Source organism: Barbatula barbatula (assembly GCF_947034865.1).
Source record: "Barbatula barbatula genome assembly, chromosome: 25".
NCBI lineage: Eukaryota > Metazoa > Chordata > Actinopteri > Cypriniformes > Nemacheilidae > Barbatula > Barbatula barbatula.
The window spans coordinates 11524319-11544498 of record NC_136788.1 but is presented as its reverse complement, the minus strand read 5'-3'; positions in this window follow the sequence as shown (position 1 = coordinate 11544498).

The following is a 20180-nucleotide window of genomic DNA, read 5'->3' as shown; positions in this document are numbered from 1 at the left end:
TTGTTCTACGCACGTGAATGGCTTTTCGTAAATGTAAATATATTCTATGTGCACGTAAATTAGGTTTTATTCATGCAAAACTGTTTACGCATGTGTGTGTATCTTGTTTTACGCGTGAATAATTAATGAGACTAAAATCGCTCCATACTTTTCAGCATTGAACGACTTAAATGTGCACAAACAGTCTTTGTAGAAACACGGCACTGGTGATACACGAGTGTAGTTTCCATGTTTTAATCTTTGATTGTGGAATATGAGCAGTGCTTGCACGGCCAAGGGAATGTCATTTTAGAATATTATTGTTGAATATACATGAATAGTTGCTGTTTTGTGAGATGATTACCTCAGAGTGATGTTTCTGCTGTATATATGATGAAATATTTCTCAGCATCTGCACGAGGTCGACGTCCGGCAAATGCGGTACTGCAGAAGCGAAAAATGTTTGTTATATAGTCTTAAAAGCAGAATTCGTAGTAAATTAGTGCTGACGTTATTTTAGAAAATACTTAAATAATATTTTAACAACCATCACATAAAAGTCAAATGACAAATTACATTAGTATAACAAATGCTTTTAAGACTTTTTATGTTCTATTTTCACTTATTTAAAAAACATACTACACATTCAAATCATTTAAACCTCATATAATTGGTGTTTAGTTACACTTAAATAACATTTGGAAACGTCTACTCTCTTAAGACACTTATAAGTTAGCAGAACAAAATGGCACTCATTCAAATTGCATTAATCTCAACAAGCAGTTTCACATTAAGTTAAGTCAACTCAAAAAATAAGTTTGCACATTCATTACAATTTACAACCACAAATGTGACAGAAGGAGAACACCTGATACTCACAGATCAGCCATCATGTATGGTTTCATTGGGTGAACGTGCTGACCCAAAGTTAACTTTCCTTTCTGTGTTTGGTTATAACAATTGTATTCAATATTTATTTATACTAATATAAACTTATTGGTGCAACACGCTTCCAATCTGAGACTGTTACTGGTAACACTCAAGCCAGACAATGAGTTCCAATGTGATTTCATCATCAGGATGTTTTTTCTTACATAAAAACTTGTAGGTGAGAACACTCTTTAACGCACAAATGATAAGCATAGGTTTCGTCTCCTACAGACACCTGGTATGAAGATACAACTTTTTGTGAAACAACAGAATGTAAGAATGTCATGTTGCCAAGTCATTGAAATATTACCTTTCACTTTTATAAAAATGGCTGAAGGTTACAAGAGCAGAGCGTCGTGGGTGTTGTTAATTACAGTACCAAACTTCATTAGGTCACTCCAGGCATACTGATTTATGGGAACATGGCAGGACATGTCAGCTTTTGCTGTTCTATTGCATCGATAAAGACACTTTTCTGATAAACATTCAAATAAAACAAAAATGAGTTTGGGACATTTTGAGAACCACATACATAAAAACTATACCCTTTCCCCATTTACAAAAACGAATGTTACACTAAAACATAACATAAACATAAATTGAGGACCTAACTGGAAGAATTTCAATGTCAAAAACTAAGTATCGGTGAAGCGATGGTTTAATAATTCAGATAAAAAGTTCAGCTCATATGATTACGAACAGGTGTGAAGGGGTTGATAAACTGGATTTATGCTATTAACATACTAAACAGTGTTAGAGGAGGACAACACAACAAAGAACCTTGTAAACAGGCAAAAGTTGTACAAAAAGCAATCTAATGTTAAGTTGAAGCGGGATATCTCTTCTAAACAAAGTCGTACAAATTGTACAGAATCTGTATCTTCCATTACAACCTCTCCACCACCATGGTCAAGACCAAATAGGGTTTAAAGGATGTCAGGGACAAGACTGTAGACCTGCACAAACCCTGAATAGGCTACAAATTGAAGCTTTGTGAGAAGGAGACAACTGTTGGTGCCATTTTTTTGGAAATGGAAGAAATACAAAATAACTATCAATTGCCCTTGGTCTGGGGTAAAGATGATCGTGAGAAAAGTTAAAGATCCACCCAGAACTACACGGAATAAGCTTGTTAATGATCTCAAGACATTTGGGACCACATTTAGCAAACATTGGTAACACGATATGCCACAATAGATAGAAATTCTGAAGCACACGCAAGGTCCCCCTGCCCAAGAAGGCTCGCCTAGCTCGTTTGAAGTTTGACAATGAATATCAAAATGATTCAGAAAAGGCTTTGGAGAAAGTGCTCCTGCTTTTGGCCAAAATTGACTCCTGCTTTTGGAGGGAGAGAAATCCTGACCAGGACCCCAAGAACACCATCCCTACAGAGAAGCTCAGTGTTGGAAACATAATACTTTAGGGCTTTTTCTCTGCTCGGTACAGGATGACTTCACCACATCGACGGACCCATGTACCGTAAAGTCTTGGATGAGAACCTCCTGCCAAGACAACCAAAGAGTGGCTAAAGGAGAAGCACATTACCTGGATCATATGGGGTTTTCTCCTATTATTATTATTATTGTAAAAAAAGCAACTGTAAAAATTACATCATAGTTATAGAACATAAAAAACACTATTCTTTAATTAAACAGACTGCTTTAATGCTTTAATACGTTTAAGGTGCATTCAGTTCTTAGAAAAAAAGCTTGTTTTGTGTAACGTGTTAGTATAAATCCATTATCCTATTGCTAAAAGTAAATATTTTACATCTTAACTTACAAATATCTTCTGCATTGTTAATTTATTACAGGGTCAGTTCAGAAATTTCTTACAAAAGATGCCATGCCAATGTCCAGCATTTCTACAACTGACACACGACTGAAGCAAGACCAGCTTAACAAATGTAGTTGTGTGTTTTTGTTTGTTTTTAATCTTTAATGGGGGAACCACAAAACATGTTTGCTTAAGAGCATCCATTTGGTCAGCAGCAGTTCTACATATCTCTCACATACAACGAAAGAGCGAGCGGGAGACAAAGCAAGGCTCATGAAAAATTGTTTTGGTCTTTTTTGTGTTCATTCATCTTGTGACGCAGTCACCATGAAAATAATATAAACCAGCATTTCTTCAGTTCTCTTGAATCTATTACTCTTCATCATTAGATGTCTTTCATTCCCCTGTTAACAAATTCTTAATCACTATTCATTCTTATTGTTGTTCAAATCCGAGTCCAATCCTAGGATTACCTTTATTAGGAACTGACATCCATTTCCGATAGAGATGGCGTCTGCCAGTATCTCGGTGAGCTCCCTCTGTAGACTCATGCAGTGTTTTGTCATTTTACCTGCCTGGAAAGTAACGGCCGTCGAGAAAATAGTGATCTAGAGACTGCTTACTTCCTAGATTATAGTCTGAAAACTATTTAGTTGATCCTGGCTGTGCACTTCAGATGAGTTTGTTGGCTCTCTGTAGTTGTAGCTCTGGGTTGGATCGTGGTCCCTTTTGCCAGTTTAGGTCGTCCGACCAACTGCTCTCAGCGCAGTTGCTGTGTGCCACTCGTGGTCCCGGGCAGGAGTCCATCACAGCGCTTTCCCTGGTCTCTAGCTGGTCTAGCAGGTGACATGACTGGATGGTCTGGACATATTGAGACACAGGGGAAGAGAGAAAAGCACAAAGAGCCAAATGCAAGTTCATACAGATCTATGAGCTAAAAATGTGGGCTATGTGTTGCACGCTTAACTGAATTGCTCAATATCCTAGCCGTGACGGTGGGGGCGGATAATTGGTGTGGGGGAACACAGGAAAAACTATGAATAATGTTGTTGAAGAGTGTTGCCTTGGAAGTCATTCTGTGACTTAAGACTATTCAGCTCATCAACATAATTACCAAGAATTTTACTGATGTTCAGACAATAAACACCACATTAGTGAAAAAAATTAGAGTAAAAGAAGGAATAGTGTAAACGTCAGTTATATCATTAAATGAATAACTGAAATAAAATAAGGCGATTGAGAGTTAATCTTAAACACTTTAGAGAGTGGAATCTCATTGTTTCGATCAACGTTCAAATTTAATTAAGTTGGTTTAATTCAAAGTTAAGCATTATTGAATATAATTCTAACTGCAAGGGAGACAATGAAGTCCTGAGGTGAAACAGTACTTCAAATGGTCAAATGATAAAAACCAAAGCATCACAACAATATCGAAATAATATTTACTATCATTATCTTTTGTATATAATCATAATAGACATGCTCGAAATAAAGAACACTGTGAAATAGCAGGATAATGAAATCAGACAAATCAAACCAAAGAGACTGGGGCTGTACACAAGATAGCGTTTTTGTCCAATAAAAAGGGCGTAAAATTGACCCGGAGTTATTTACCATATTAAAATCCGCTGGGAATGAGCAAATGGGCGTAACAATATCAGTCAGCTACTCTGATTTGTTCACCCCAGGGAGCGCAATAGCTTAGTTGAATAGCACTGGAAAACACATCAGTAACATCTAGCTATATTGTGGCGGAGGGTATAGATCCAGGATCAGCATCGCCTGGGAAACAGCCCAGCAGCTAATGCTGATCGCCCACACCTGATGCCAATTAGCTGCCGGGCATATAAACCACACACACCACTCTGGGAGCTTGTTCTCCTCACTGCTAACACTGTGTCTTCTCTCCCCTTAGAGTCCAGTGATTAAAGAGACCACAAAGGAATCATTTGCACAACGCGGACACCCTGGGTTGTCACTTTTGGATTGGGGTTTTTTCACGTGTTCCAATAAATCCCCTCAGGGGTTGTTTACACCTGCTGTCTTGTGTCCGTAGCGTCTCTTACCCTGCCACCGCATTAACAATAAGGCCTTAGTAAGACGAGGGAGGAACATCGCTCGCTCTCTTCGCGCTAAAAGAGGATTTCTTCTCTCAATTTAGGGGGGTAAAATAAACACTTAACGCAGCTATTCTATTAATCTAAACGGATACTTGTGAGCTCTGTGCTAGATGTTTATCCGTATGCGCTTGGAGAGATGGAAAGGTTCAACTGGTTTCAGGATGCAGTCTTGCTGGAAAAGTTCCGGCCTCGTGGTGGCGTGGCAGGCCGCAGTCCATTGGGAAAGGCGGTCTCCGAAGAGATGTCATTGAACTGGTTTCTGCTCGAGGCAGGTATGTAAGAAAAGGTCAAAAGCGAAAAGAGCGAACATGACAAGCGAAAAAGGAAGAGACTGGTCTCTTAAATTGTAAAGATGTCACTAACCCTCTTCTCTCAACAGGTAGTGGTCTAGCTTTTGTTGAAACTAGAAACTTTGTATAAGCACCTATTGTACTATTGTTCTTTGTATGACATATCACTTATTGCTCCTGAACTCTTTGTATGTCGTTTTGGATAAAAGCATCTGCTAAATGACTAAATGTAATTGTCATGCTCTACAGATGTGACTGAGCCAATCAGACGGTGGTACCTTTGGAGGGATAATAAATTCTCTTTGTCTTCCAACACTTGTTTTGCATTTGGAAGCTGATTGCACGCCCAATCCTGACTAACCGAGAGACCTGAAAAGTATAGTATTGGCCTTGCATAGTTATACTGACCATCACATTCCTCTTTTCTTCATCGGCCAGTTGCCCTTCCAGATTTTTCAGCTCATGCCTGCTGTTCATCTTGTGTTCATCAAGGTGGAACTGAGACTCTGGGGGCTCACGGTTTTAGCTGACCTCTGACAGCTTTGCCTGAATATCAGACAGAAGATAGAGGACACGCCTTTGGAATTCTGAAAGTCAAATTGGAATGAAAAACATTTGTCCCATTTGCAAAAACACCACTTTCAGTAAGAATATGAGGTGGTGGTATACTTACTTCCATTATCTAATGGGAATAGCTCTCTACCCTCTCTGTGTTGGTTCCGCCTACCTGGTCTTTGGGACCACTCGGGAGCGCTGATGTGGATTTACGGATATACCTAAGAAATACCTAAACAGTATTAAGGGGTCATTTGACGTGGCTAAAACCGATATTATTGTTTGCTTTAGATGTAATACAATGTGTATACACGATTTAAGGTAAAAAAACACTGTATTTTCCACATACTGTGCAGGTTTGTATTTTCTCCGCTTCTCTGAAACGTGCTGATATTTTACAAAGCGCATCGCTCTGAAAAGCGAGGTGTGCTATGAATGGCCAGTTCATTAGTGCGTAGTGATTGGTCGAATACTGCACAGAAATATAGCGCCTCTTACCATATTCGGAACATCAGGTTCCAAAATAAAATGGCAATGATCCTTCCTTATCAATTTGAGCCCGGATCTGATCTGGAAAATGAAGATCAAGCCGATACAAGATAGAAACAAGCTCGTATTACAGCAGGGAATGGTAACATAATAACTGGTTAATTTTTATTTTTCTTATTTCTTAACTGTTTTATCAAATGGATATTTTTAATTTCTTCTATGTAAAGCACTTTGAATTGCCATTGTGTATGAAATGTGCTATACAAATAAACTTGTGCTTCGGCCCTTCTTGATCCACCAGTGTTGCACCATGCCTCGTCGCGAATCAACAAAGACAATAAACCCCATTATAAACACGACATTTGTTGCCTCTAATTGGAACATAATTACTGATTATAAGGACTTATGTTTTCTTTTTTTCCACGTTGCGCGCGTCTGCATTTGCAGATCACACAAAGAAACGACAACATCTCACGTTAGTCCGTAATTTTTTAACAAAATCTGCTTTATTGTAAAAAAACAACAAAGTAACTGTATCAATTACACATAGAACATAAAAAACAACTCTTGTTTAATTAAACAGACCACTTTAATTAATTAACTGTGAATGTTTGTAATATGTTTAAAGTGCATTCAGTTCTTAAAAACGTTCTCTCACATACACCGTAAGATCAGATTCGCAAAATGAATAAGGTGATTTAGTGTGTTCAATGTCACTTTTGTTGTTTTGTTTTTTCTCTCTGTAAAGGCTGTCACATATAACTGAATTTCCCAAACTCATAACAAAAGGGTCCGTGGCTCTTTACATACATAGGCCTTTGTTAGTGTCTTTACTGAATGGAAAAGTTTGGTTTGATTAAATGACAGTAACTCTGTTTGGCAACCCAGCAACAAAATAATAATAATTCAATCAACCAAATGAAGGAAACGTTACAATCCTGTTTGTGGATTGTGCGCACGTCTTGACGTTTGAAATTTTTCAATATCCACAAATCCACAGAGTACCTTAAAGGAATAGCTAACAGCTAAAGTTGGTATTTGCTTCAAGCATAGTCGTTTAACATATCCTGCAGTGAACGCGCCAAGATTATTGAAGCAATCTTCTGTGAAATGACGCGCACACAGTAAAAGCCTGGGGTTATACTCCTTTGGTGTCATTTGAAAAATTAATTGTAACCATTGTTTCCTCAGAAGTTCTTCCTTTGGTAGTTTAAATAAGATGGACTTTTTTTCACAACGTAGAAATAAGTGATGCACACGCATCACAAACAAGCAACTAGCAGTGGGAGGATTCATTCTGAACATTCGATATTGCCGATACGGAGGTTGTATCGAAAAGGATCGATCCTAACCTAAAATATCGATCCTAATGTGTTTCACTACTGATTTTATTCATTAAATAATGTAGCTAATAATTGTATAATGAAGAAAATGATTTCCCATACACCTTGTTTTGCACACGTTGCTCTGCCCTGCTGCGTTTTGTAGTCCGCTATCACGTGACTCAGCAGCAATAACCACAAGCACACAGATGCTGCTGCAGCCAGCGAAAAGAAGAGGAGCTCTGTGATTAAAAACCCGGGAACTATGGGATCAGAATTGTTGCAATACTCTGAATATATAAACTATAATCCGCAAATGAATGTAGAGAGTTTCACATACATTTCTTAAATCCACACATGCACAAAAACCGAACTGGAAGAAATGGAATTCACAAATAAATAAAATGAGATTTGCAGATAAAAAGTTTTATAGATTTATTTTCTAGATCGCTTTCTTTTTTTTTGTGGATCGCTGCACACATTCGTGGATGGCTCTCTGTGCATTTGTGGATTTTGAAAAATTTCTAACGTCAAGTTGTGCGCACAATCCACAAACAGGTGGACTTTCGGGTAACTTCCGCATTCGTTGACCAATAGGGCAGAAAGCGATCCACAAATGCGAAGAAAGCACGTTTTTAGCACTTTATTATTTAAGCACTTTATTTACTTTGTTGTGTGCACTTTGTTTATAAATTACCTTAAAGTGTAATGAAAAGGAAACGTGATAATGTGTTCTATTATTGTGTCTAAACATAACACAGAACAAAAACGGAAAAGCAGTTTTAAAATCTTTGTTCTTCAGTAATAATTTTGTGCTACTTTAAAGATAAGTAGTATTGGGATAAGGAGAAATTGTTTTGTTTTATATATCGTTTTTCTGTTCCGTTAACCTGTTATTGTTACTTTTTTCCAGTAATAATTTAGTGCAAAGCGTCTCGGTTACGTCTGTAACCTCCGTTCCCTGATGGAGGGAACGAGACGTTGTGAAAGACTGACTGGGGTTTGATCTTGAGAACCTACCTTCTCCGAGATAATTAATTATAAAACGCCAATGGGCTTGGCGAATGGCACGCGCACGCCAGTCTCCGTCCCGTACATACGGGTATAAAGGAAGATGGCGGCGGTCATTCACTCACCCTTTGTACTGAGGAACCTGAGAGGGCACTCCCGTTCACTGCAGTGATTCGGTGCAGCGTTGTGGCATGAAGTCACAACGTCTCGTTCCCTCCATCAGGGAACGGAGGTTACAGACGTAACCGAGACGTTCCTCTTCAGTCGTTCTCTCGACGTTGTGAGAGACTGACTGGGGATCAATCTTAAACGCCACAGCGCTTGCACCGATATCACAACCTCTAGCGGAGGGACCCTGACTGGGCTAGCGAGTCACAAGAGTGCTATCGCGAGACGTAATCTTCCAGTCACATAGTATTGGTCATACGGAGAAGCCTCTACTGATGGCCTCACACTGGATAGAGAGGACAGTCCGTCTCGGTTACTCGATCCAATTCGCCAGGCGCCCCCCCAAGTTTCGGGGCATTCTGTGCACCTCGGTGCGAGGAGAGAATGCTTCCGTACTTCGGCAGGTGGTCGCCACCCTTCTGGCGAAGGGTGCGGTCGAACCCGTCCCTATAACCGAGATGTCGTCCGGGTTTTACAGTCCGTACTTCATCGTGCCCAAAAAAGGACAGGGGGCTGCGGCCCATTTTGGATCTGCGTCACCTGAACAAGCACCTGCACAAGCTGCCGTTCAGAATGCTGACACAGAGACGCATCCTGGGCTCGGTACGTCACCAGGATTGGTTCGTGGCAATCGACCTGAAGGACGCGTACTTTCAAGTCTCTATTCTCCCCCGACACCGGCCGTTCCTACAGTTCTGGCGGGGAGAACAACATGCAGAAAGGTGTTAGCCCGAATAGGGGGACAATCCAGGTGGGATTACCACCGGCGGGGAGGTCACAGATTCACCAATAGGGAAATCCTGAGTGAGGAATTCAACACACGGGATGACCCAGAGGGGAGTCACTACGTATGGGACACTAGTCCTAATACAGGGGTCTTCCTGAGCAGGGATGACTCTACCTATAACGGACATGGTTCTAACAGACGGCTCCGCTCAGTCTGTTACCAAGTGCAATGCTTCGTGATGGATGGAATGCCTATACTTCGCCCAAGAGGGCGAGACTAGTGCGAGACTAGAGACCAGGTGAGACTAGTGCGCTATTGTAGCCTCCCTACTTTCCCCTCTCGGGCGAAGTATAGGCATTCCATCCATCACTAAGCATTGCAGTTGGTAACAGACTGAGCGGAGCCGTCTGTTAGAACCAGGTCCGTTATAGGTAGAGTCATCCCTGCTCAGGCAGACCACTGCATTAGGACTAGTGCCCCATTCGTAGTGACTCCCCTCTGGGTCGTCCCGTGTGTTGAATTCCTCACTCAGGATTTCCCGATTGGTGAATCCGTGACCTCCCCGCCGGTGGTAATCCCACCTGGATTGTCCCCCTATTCGGGCTAACACCTTTCTGCATGTTGTTCTCCCCGCCAGAACCGTAGGAACGGCCGGTGTCGGGGGAGAATAGAGACTTGAAAGTACGCGTCCTTCAGGTCGATTGCCACGAACCAATCCTGGTGACGTACCGAGCCCAGGATGCGTCTCTGTGTCAGCATTCTGAACAGCAGCTTGTGCAGGTGCTTGTTCAGGCGACGCAGATCCAAAATGGGCCGCAGCCCCCTGCCCTTTTTGGGCACGATGAAGTGCGGACTGTAAAACCCGGACGACATCTCGGTTATAGGGACGGGTTCGACCGCACCCTTCGCCAGACCACCTGCCGAAGTACGGAAGCATTCTCTCCTCGCACCGAGGTGCACAGAATGCCCCGAAACTTGGGGGGGGCGCCTGGCGAATTGGATTGAGTAACCGAGACGGACTGTCCTGTCTATCCAGTGTGACGGGCTGGTGCGCTGCCAAGCGCCCAAGAACCGCGACAACGGGACCAGAGGGACAATCTGCTTCACCGTGCCGGGGGAGGCTGGTTCGGTGGCTGACAGTGCGGTCACCTCGCACAGGGGGACCCCCCGGGAGGTTGACGGCGCTGTATGTTTACCTGCTTCAGGCGGCCTGACGCAACGTCCGGGGGAGATTGCGGTCGGCGGCCCGATCCATCCAAGACACCATCTGGACGAGAGTGTTGTGGAGGATAACCCAGGGGAGATTTGTCTCTTTGCGAGTATGTGGGCGCCGGACCCTGAAAAGGGCCCAGACTCGATGGAATGCGGCAGGCAGCGTCCTTCTCCGATCCGGCGTTGGAAAGGCCGGGAATCGGGCCCAGTAAAATCTCCCCCTGGTTCGTCCCGTTAGGGCCGCTTAAAGGACCTCTTGGCGGTTTGCTGACGGGGAACAGATGCCCTCTTCCGCGGGGGTCTACGTCTCTGGTGGGTCGTCCTCTGGGAGGTTCCTGCAACCGGAGGGCCGCCGCGGGAGGGCAGGGCTGCTGGGAACCAGGCTGCGCCCGAGACCATGCCGACCTGTTGGCGGGCACGTTGCGGCGTGGCAGGATCTGTTCGATCGCATCAGTCTGCTTCCAGACCGCGGACCTTCTGGGCGCCGCTCACCTGCGGAAGACTAAGCCACAGATGCCTCTCTTGGACCACCATTGTGGACATCGACCGACCCAGGGCACGTGCCGTGGCCTTCGTCGCTCGTAGCGCAAGGTCTGTGGCAGTACGCAGCTCACTCAACGAGTTGGGTCGGACTTCCTGCCGTCCAAATCCTTCAGGACTTTCGCCTGAAAAACCTGGAGGACCGCCATGGCGTGGAGAGCGGAGGCAGTTCGTCCAGCAGCACTGCAAGCCTTCGACACGAGTGTCGAAGAGAGCTTACATGCTCTGGACGGGAGTCTAGGTCGAGCCCCCCCAAGTGGCAGCTGTCTGCGGGGCACAAGTGGCCCGCGACTGCACGCTCCACCCGGGGGACGTCAACATAGCCTCTAGCCGCCCCACCAACCAGGGAAGTCACAGCCACCGAGCCCTCCGGCCTGAAACGCGCCGAAAGGGGCGCATTCCAGGACTTGGCGAGCTCGTCATGCACCTCCGGGAAGAATGGTAACGGAGCGGGCGTGGCTTCTGACCACGCCCCCGAAACCGTGCATCTAGCCGCGAGCGTTCCGGGGAGGGTGTTGTTACACCCTGCAACCCTATGGATGCGGCTGCCCAGGAAAGCATGGCCGACATCTCAGCATCAGTCTCCTCCAGAGCTCGACTGTCTGACGACAGGAGATCAGAGAAGTCTTCCGCATCCGATGCCAGCAGGCAGCTGTCCGACGCAGCGACAGAGATAGCGTCATCATCCGTGTGCGAAGTCTTACCACTATGAGACGGCCGTCTGCCGCTCGTAGGGGACGAACCAGGTGAGTGTGAAGGGGTATAGATGGTCCGCGAGCGTGAAGCTGACGGAGCAACATCTATCGGACTCCCTAAATCACCCCCGCCGCTCGCCAAAGCGGTCAACCTCGCCGAAACGGCAGCTGAACACGCCTGGGAAACAGACGGGGTGGTGGCAGCGCTCGAAAGAACGTAGCCAACCGTGACCGCAACACCCTGATTGCTATGTCCGCCGCCATCTTCCTTTATACCCGTATGTACGGGACGGAGACTGGCGTGCGCGTGCCATTCGCCAAGCCCATTGGCGTTTTATAATTAATTATCTCGGAGAAGGTAGGTTCTCAAGATCAAACCCCAGTCAGTCTCTCACAACGTCGAGAGACCGACTGAAGGGGAACTCATGTTTGCAAATTCTATTACAGTAATAAATAAATATATTTATTTGGTTTAAACTAGTTCCCATGTTTTAACATCTACATGATTTATTAGCCTTCAGACACATTATGACCACAAATCACACCATATTTTAGTGCTCATGGAAAATATTCCGATTTAGCATATTATTACATTGGCAGATAGAAATGCATTGCACATATTTACACGTATGCATAAACAAATAGGCATCTATAACCTCTCAAATCTGTCATTGCAGTTTGAAATCTTCCCAGCTTGATTTTTGCTACTACTTTCGAGATAAACCAGTTGCAAAACTAACTTGTGCACTTGAAAGCTCAGAGGCGAGAGAAAGAGGTGCATTTGATGACGTCATGCAGCTGAGCCACACCCCCCTCTAATGGCAGGAAAATCACTTTGAAAGGAGTTTTATAAATATAATTTTAGGCATATATGACACTAAAGATCTTGAATCTGATAAGGGTGATGTATAAATTAGCAAGTTTGCTAATGATAATGATCAATATTAAATAACAGAAAACATACAGTCGGCCCGTCATTTGTGTTAGGCACATTATCCTGCGGCTAGTCATTACCACATGAGTAAATAATTGAACAAATATTGATTACATATTTTTAAGTTCATCTGTAAAAATCTAAACCTTCCATGAGAATCTTTTTTTAGTTAAACCCACAACCCCAATACTGTTTATGGTGATTATAGTCAACCTGGCATTAAATTCTAAAACAAACCATAGTACACAACGGAATAACGATAGTAAACAGAGTGATGTCAGTAAAATACATTTAGGAATGTTATCTATACAAGATAGTATAAGTCATTAAATAGTTATACATGATAGTATACATAAGTTTGATGGTTTCACTTAATTAAAAACAGTATTATTTTAACCTTTTCATTTTGATTTTCCTGCCATCAGGGGGCGGTGTGGCTCAGCCCCATGACTTCATCAAATGCACTCCTGTCTCTGGCCTCTGAGCTTTCAAGTGCACAAGTTAGTTTTGCAACAGGTTAAACGCGAAAATAATAGCAAAAGTCAAGGTGGGAAGATTTGAAACTGTAGTGGCTGGTTTGAGAAGTAGCAGATGCCCATTTGTGGTTGCAAACGTGTAAATATGTGCAATGCATTTGTATCTGCCAATGTATTTTGCAAATGCCAGTTTACACATTTGTGACTATTTTTCTGCAACTTATCGTAAGGGAGATTTAAGAAGCAAGACCTGCGAAAAACTTATGAACAGCACATTCTAAAATCTAAATTTCACTAAGACAACAAACGGCAACATGCTAAAAGCTAATTCACATTCTAACCAACATGCTAAAAGCTAATACACATTCTAACTAACATGCTAAAAGCTAATACACATTCTAACTAACCTGCTAAAAGCTAATACACATTCTAACTAACCTGCTAAAAGCTAATACACATTCTTACTAACCTGCTAAAAGCTAATACACATTCTAACTAACCTGCTAAAAGCTAATACACATTCTAACTAACCTGCTAAAAGCTAATACACATTCTAACTAACCTGCTAAAAGCTAATACACATTCTAAAAGCTATGAAGGAATCCTATAGAAATGTGAGTGGGTTCTGTGGCTTATAAACCTAGAACGATTTTTACCAGGGGAGCACCTCAATTACCTCTGGAGGACATTTTTCGATCTAAGGACTATCTATACATCGCTGTGCAGAATTGACATTAGCTACATATAGAGAAAAAGGTTCTTACCCGTGACAAACCTCTCAGATTCTCCACTAAAGCTCTGGGAATCGAGCTTTACACTCTTCACATGAGCAGTCGATTACTACCGGCATGCAAAAGAAGTTTTTAACCGCTTTTGCAATCCTTCTCCATTTTCCTTTTTTTGGAAGAGCAATCTTATAAAAAAGAATTGAAGAAAAAAGACAAAATAAGCTCTTGTACAGCTGTCAATACATTCCTATATACATGTGTGATACACTGACAAAAATGACACTTTAGACAAACTTAAAGAAGGACTTTTATATTAGTACTTTGGTTAATATCAATGTTAACGAATATTATTGTTTTACAGGCATTATGAATCATTTAAAGGCTATTAAACAGCTCAATATTATCATGAAGGAACAAAAGATGATCACAGCACAAGCATTTCCAAAGCAATGTCTTGTTTTGACTTTGATATTAAAGGAAATAAAAAGAAAGGACATTTACCTCCACGTTGTCTTGTGTGGCATCTTCCATAAGTGACACCAAGCTTGGTTCCACTGTATATGAAAACAAAAACATCAACTTACAAAACAGACATCGTACTTCATTTAAATGTATATTATACATCGCTGGGCAGAATTGACATTAGCCACATAAAGAGAAAAAGGTTCTTACCTGTGACGAACCCCTCAGATTCTCCACTAACGCTCTGGGAGTTGAGCTCAGGAGATTCTTCAGGATTACACTCTTCACATGAGCTGTCGATTTCTACCAGCATCCAAAAGAAGTTTTTAACCGCTTTTACAATCCATCTTCCTTTTCCTTCTTCAGGAAGAGCCATCTAATCAAAAAGAATTGAAGAAAAAAGACAAAATAAGCTCTTGTACAGCTGTCAATACATTCCTATATACATGTGTGATACACTGACAAAAATGACACTTTAGACAAACTTAAAGAATGACTTTTTATATTAGTACTTTGGTTAATATCAATGTTAACGAATATTATTGTTTTACAGGCATTATGAATCATTTAAAGGCTATTAAACAGCTCAATATTATCATGAAGGAACAAAAGATGATCACAGCACAAGCATTTCCAAAGCAATGTCTTGTTTTGACTTTGATATTAAAGGAAATAAAAAGAAAGGACATTTACCTCCACGTTGTCTTGAGTGGCATCTTCCATAAGTGACACCAAGCTTGGTTCCACTGTATATGAAAACAAAAACATCAACTTACAAAACAGACATCGTACTTCATTTAAATGTATATTATACATCGCTGGGCAGAATTGACATTAGCCACATAAAGAGAAAAAGGTTCTTACCTGTGACGAACCCCTCAGATTCTCCACTAACGCTCTGGGAGTTGAGCTGAGGAGATTCTTTAGGATTACACTCTTCACATGAGCAGTCGATTATTACCGGCATGCAAAAGAAGTTTTCAACCGCTTTTGCAATCCTTCTCCATTTTCCTTTTTTTGGAAGAGCCATCTAATCAAAAAGAATTGGAGAAAAAAGACAAAATAAGCTCTTGTACAGCTGTCAATACATTCCTATATACATGTGTGATACACTGACAAAAATGACACTTTAGACAAACTTAAAGAAGGACTTTTATATTAGTACTTTGGTTAATATCAATGTTAACGAATATTATTGTTTTACAGGCATTATGAATCATTTGAAGGCTATTAAACAGCTCAATATTATCATGAAGGAACAAAAGATGATCACAGCACAAGCATTTCCAAAGCAATGTCTTGTTTTGACTTTGATATTAAAGGAAATAAAAAGAAAGGACATTTACCTCCACGTTGTCTTGTGTGGCATCTTCCATAAGTGACACCAAGCTTGGTTCCACTGTATATGAAAACAAAAACATCAACTTACAAAACAGACATCGTACTTCATTTAAATGTATATTATACATCGCTGGGCAGAATTGACATTAGCCACATAAAGAGAAAAAGGTTCTTACCTGTGACGAACCCCTCAGATTCTCCACTAACGCTCTGGGAGTTGAGCTCAGGAGATTCTTCAGGATTACACTCTTCACATGAGCTGTCGATTTCTACCAGCATCCAAAAGAAGTTTTTAACCGCTTTTACAATCCATCTTCCTTTTCCTTCTTCAGGAAGAGCCATCTAATCAAAAAGAATTGAAGAAAAAAGACAAAATAAGCTCTTGTACAGCTGTCAATACATTCCTATATACATGTGTGATACACTGACAAAAATGACACTTTAGACAAACTTAAAGAATGACTTTTTATATTAGTACTTTGGTTAATATCAATGTTAACGAATATTATTGTTTTACAGGCATTATGAATCATTTAACGGCTATTAAACAGCTCAATATTATCATGAAGGAACAAAAGATGATCACAGCACAAGCATTTCCAAAGCAATGTCTTGTTTTGACTTTGATATTAAAGGAAATAAAAAGAAAGGACATTTACCTCCACGTTGTCTTGAGTGGCATCTTCCATAAGTGACACCAAGCTTGGTTCCACTGTATATGAAAACAAAAACATCAACTTACAAAACAGACATCGTACTTCATTTAAATGTATATTATACATCGCTGGGCAGAATTGACATTAGCCACATAAAGAGAAAAAGGTTCTTACCTGTGACGAACCCCTCAGATTCTCCACTAACGCTCTGGGAGTTGAGCTGAGGAGATTCTTTAGGATTACACTCTTCACATGAGCAGTCGATTATTACCGGCATGCAAAAGAAGTTTTCAACCGCTTTTGCAATCCTTCTCCATTTTCCTTTTTTTGGAAGAGCCATCTAATCAAAAAGAATTGGAGAAAAAAGACAAAATAAGCTCTTGTACAGCTGTCAATACATTCCTATATACATGTGTGATACACTGACAAAAATGACACTTTAGACAAACTTAAAGAAGGACTTTTATATTAGTACTTTGGTTAATATCAATGTTAACGAATATTATTGTTTTACAGGCATTATGAATCATTTGAAGGCTATTAAACAGCTCAATATTATCATGAAGGAACAAAAGATGATCACAGCACAAGCATTTCCAAAGCAATGTCTTGTTTTGACTTTGATATTAAAGGAAATAAAAAGAAAGGACATTTACCTCCACGTTGTCTTGTGTGGCATCTTCCATAAGTGACACCAAGCTTGGTTCCACTGTATATGAAAACAAAAACATCAACTTACAAAACAGACATCGTACTTCATTTAAATGTATATTATACATCGCTGGGCAGAATTGACATTAGCCACATAAAGAGAAAAAGGTTCTTACCTGTGACGAACCCCTCAGATTCTCCACTAACGCTCTGGGAGTTGAGCTCAGGAGATTCTTCAGGATTACACTCTTCACATGAGCTGTCGATTTCTACCAGCATCCAAAAGAAGTTTTTAACCGCTTTTACAATCCATCTTCCTTTTCCTTCTTCAGGAGGAGCCATCTAATCAAAAAGAATTGAAGGAAAAAGACAAAATAAGCTCTTGTACAGCTGTCAATACATTCCTATATACATGTGTGATACACTGACAAAAATGACACTTTAGACAAACTTAAAGAATGACTTTTTATATTAGTACTTTGGTTAATATCAATGTTAACGAATATTATTGTTTTACAGGCATTATGAATCATTTAAAGGCTATTAAACAGCTCAATATTATCATGAAGGAACAAAAGATGATCACAGCACAAGCATTTCCAAAGCAATGTCTTGTTTTGACTTTGATATTAAAGGAAATAAAAAGAAAGGACATTTACCTCCACGTTGTCTTGAGTGGCATCTTCCATAAGTGACACCAAGCTTGGTTCCACTGTATATGAAAACAAAAACATCAACTTACAAAACAGACATCGTACTTCATTTAAATGTATATTATACATCGCTGGGCAGAATTGACATTAGCCACATAAAGAGAAAAAGGTTCTTACCTGTGACGAACCCCTCAGATTCTCCACTAACGCTCTGGGAGTTGAGCTGAGGAGATTCTTTAGGATTACACTCTTCACATGAGCAGTCGATTATTACCGGCATGCAAAAGAAGTTTTCAACCGCTTTTGCAATCCTTCTCCATTTTCCTTTTTTTGGAAGAGCCATCTAATCAAAAAGAATTGGAGAAAAAAGACAAAATAAGCTCTTGTACAGCTGTCAATACATTCCTATATACATGTGTGATACACTGACAAAAATGACACTTTAGACAAACTTAAAGAAGGACTTTTATATTAGTACTTTGGTTAATATCAATGTTAACGAATATTATTGTTTTACAGGCATTATGAATCATTTGAAGGCTATTAAACAGCTCAATATTATCATGAAGGAACAAAAGATGATCACAGCACAAGCATTTCCAAAGCAATGTCTTGTTTTGACTTTGATATTAAAGGAAATAAAAAGAAAGGACATTTACCTCCACGTTGTCTTGAGTGGCATCTTCCATAAGTGACACCAAGCTTGGTTCCACTGTATATGAAAACAAAAACATCAACTTACAAAACAGACATCGTACTTCATTTAAATGTATATTATACATCGCTGGGCAGAATTGACATTAGCCACATAAAGAGAAAAAGGTTCTTACCTGTGACGAACCCCTCAGATTCTCCACTAACGCTCTGGGAGTTGAGCTCAGGAGATTCTTCAGGATTACACTCTTCACATGAGCTGTCGATTTCTACCAGCATCCAAAAGAAGTTTTTAACCGCTTTTACAATCCATCTTCCTTTTCCTTCTTCAGGAGGAGCCATCTAATCAAAAAGAATTGAAGAAAAAAGACAAAATAAGCTCTTGTACAGCTGTCAATACATTCCTATATACATGTGTGATACACTGACAAAAATGACACTTTAGACAAACTTAAAGAATGACTTTTTATATTAGTACTTTGGTTAATATCAATGTTAACGAATATTATTGTTTTACAGGCATTATGAATCATTTAAAGGCTATTAAACAGCTCAATATTATCATGAAGGAACAAAAGATGATCACAGCACAAGCATTTCCAAAGCAATGTCTTGTTTTGACTTTGATATAAAAGGAAATAAGAAGAAAGGACATTTACCTCCACGTTGTCTTGTGTGGCATCTTCCATAAGTGACACCAAGCTTGTTTTCGCTATATAGGAAAAGAAAAACATAAACTTACTAAACAGACATCGTACTTCATTTAAATGTATATTATACATCGCTGGGCAGAATTGACATTAGTCACATAAAGAGAAAAAGGTTCTTACCTGTGACGAACCCCTCAGATTCTCCACTAACGCTCTGGGAGTCGAGCTGAGGAGATTCTTTAGGATTACACTCTTCACATGAGCAGTCGATTATTACCGGCATGCAAAAGAAGTTTTTAACCGCTTTTGCAATCCTTCTCCATTTTCCTTTTTTTGGAAGAGCCATCTAATCAAAAAGAATTGGAGAAAAAAGACAAAATAAGCTCTTGTACAGCTGTCAATACATTCCTATATACATGTGTGATACACTGACAAAAATGACACTTTAGACAAACTTAAAGAAGGACTTTTATATTAGTACTTTGGTTAATATCAATGTTAACGAATATTATTGTTTTACAGGCATTATGAATCATTTGAAGGCTATTAAACAGCTCAATATTATCATGAAGGAACAAAAGATGATCACAGCACAAGCATTTCCAAAGCAATGTCTTGTTTTGACTTTGATATTAAAGGAAATAAAAAGAAAGGACATTTACCTCCACGTTGTCTTGTGTGGCATCTTCCATAAGTGACACCAAGCTTGGTTCAACTGTATATGAAAACAAAAACATAAATTTACTAAACGGACATCGTTCGTCATTTTAATGTATAAAACATTGATGAATTGCAGTATATACTCGGCAGATGAGACATTAGCCACAAATAACGTTAGACAAACATGTTTTTTTACCTGTGACCAACATCTCGGGTTCACTAAAAACGCTCGAGGAGTCGAGCTGAGGAGATCTTACAGGTTTACACTCTTCGCAGTTGCAGTCGATGATAACCGGCATGCAAAAAATCTCGTATAGCACTTTTCCCAACCGACCGCGTCGAGAAGTCTCCGTTGCGCTCATTTTTCACACGATGAAAGTCGTTTGTCCGCTTAAAAACAGCAAGTAGACCGCACAGCCGTCGAGTGAAGAGAGAATGAAACTTCTGTCCCTGCGCGTGGGTTTTAAAGACTTTCTTTATGACGTAACAGCAGAAACCCAG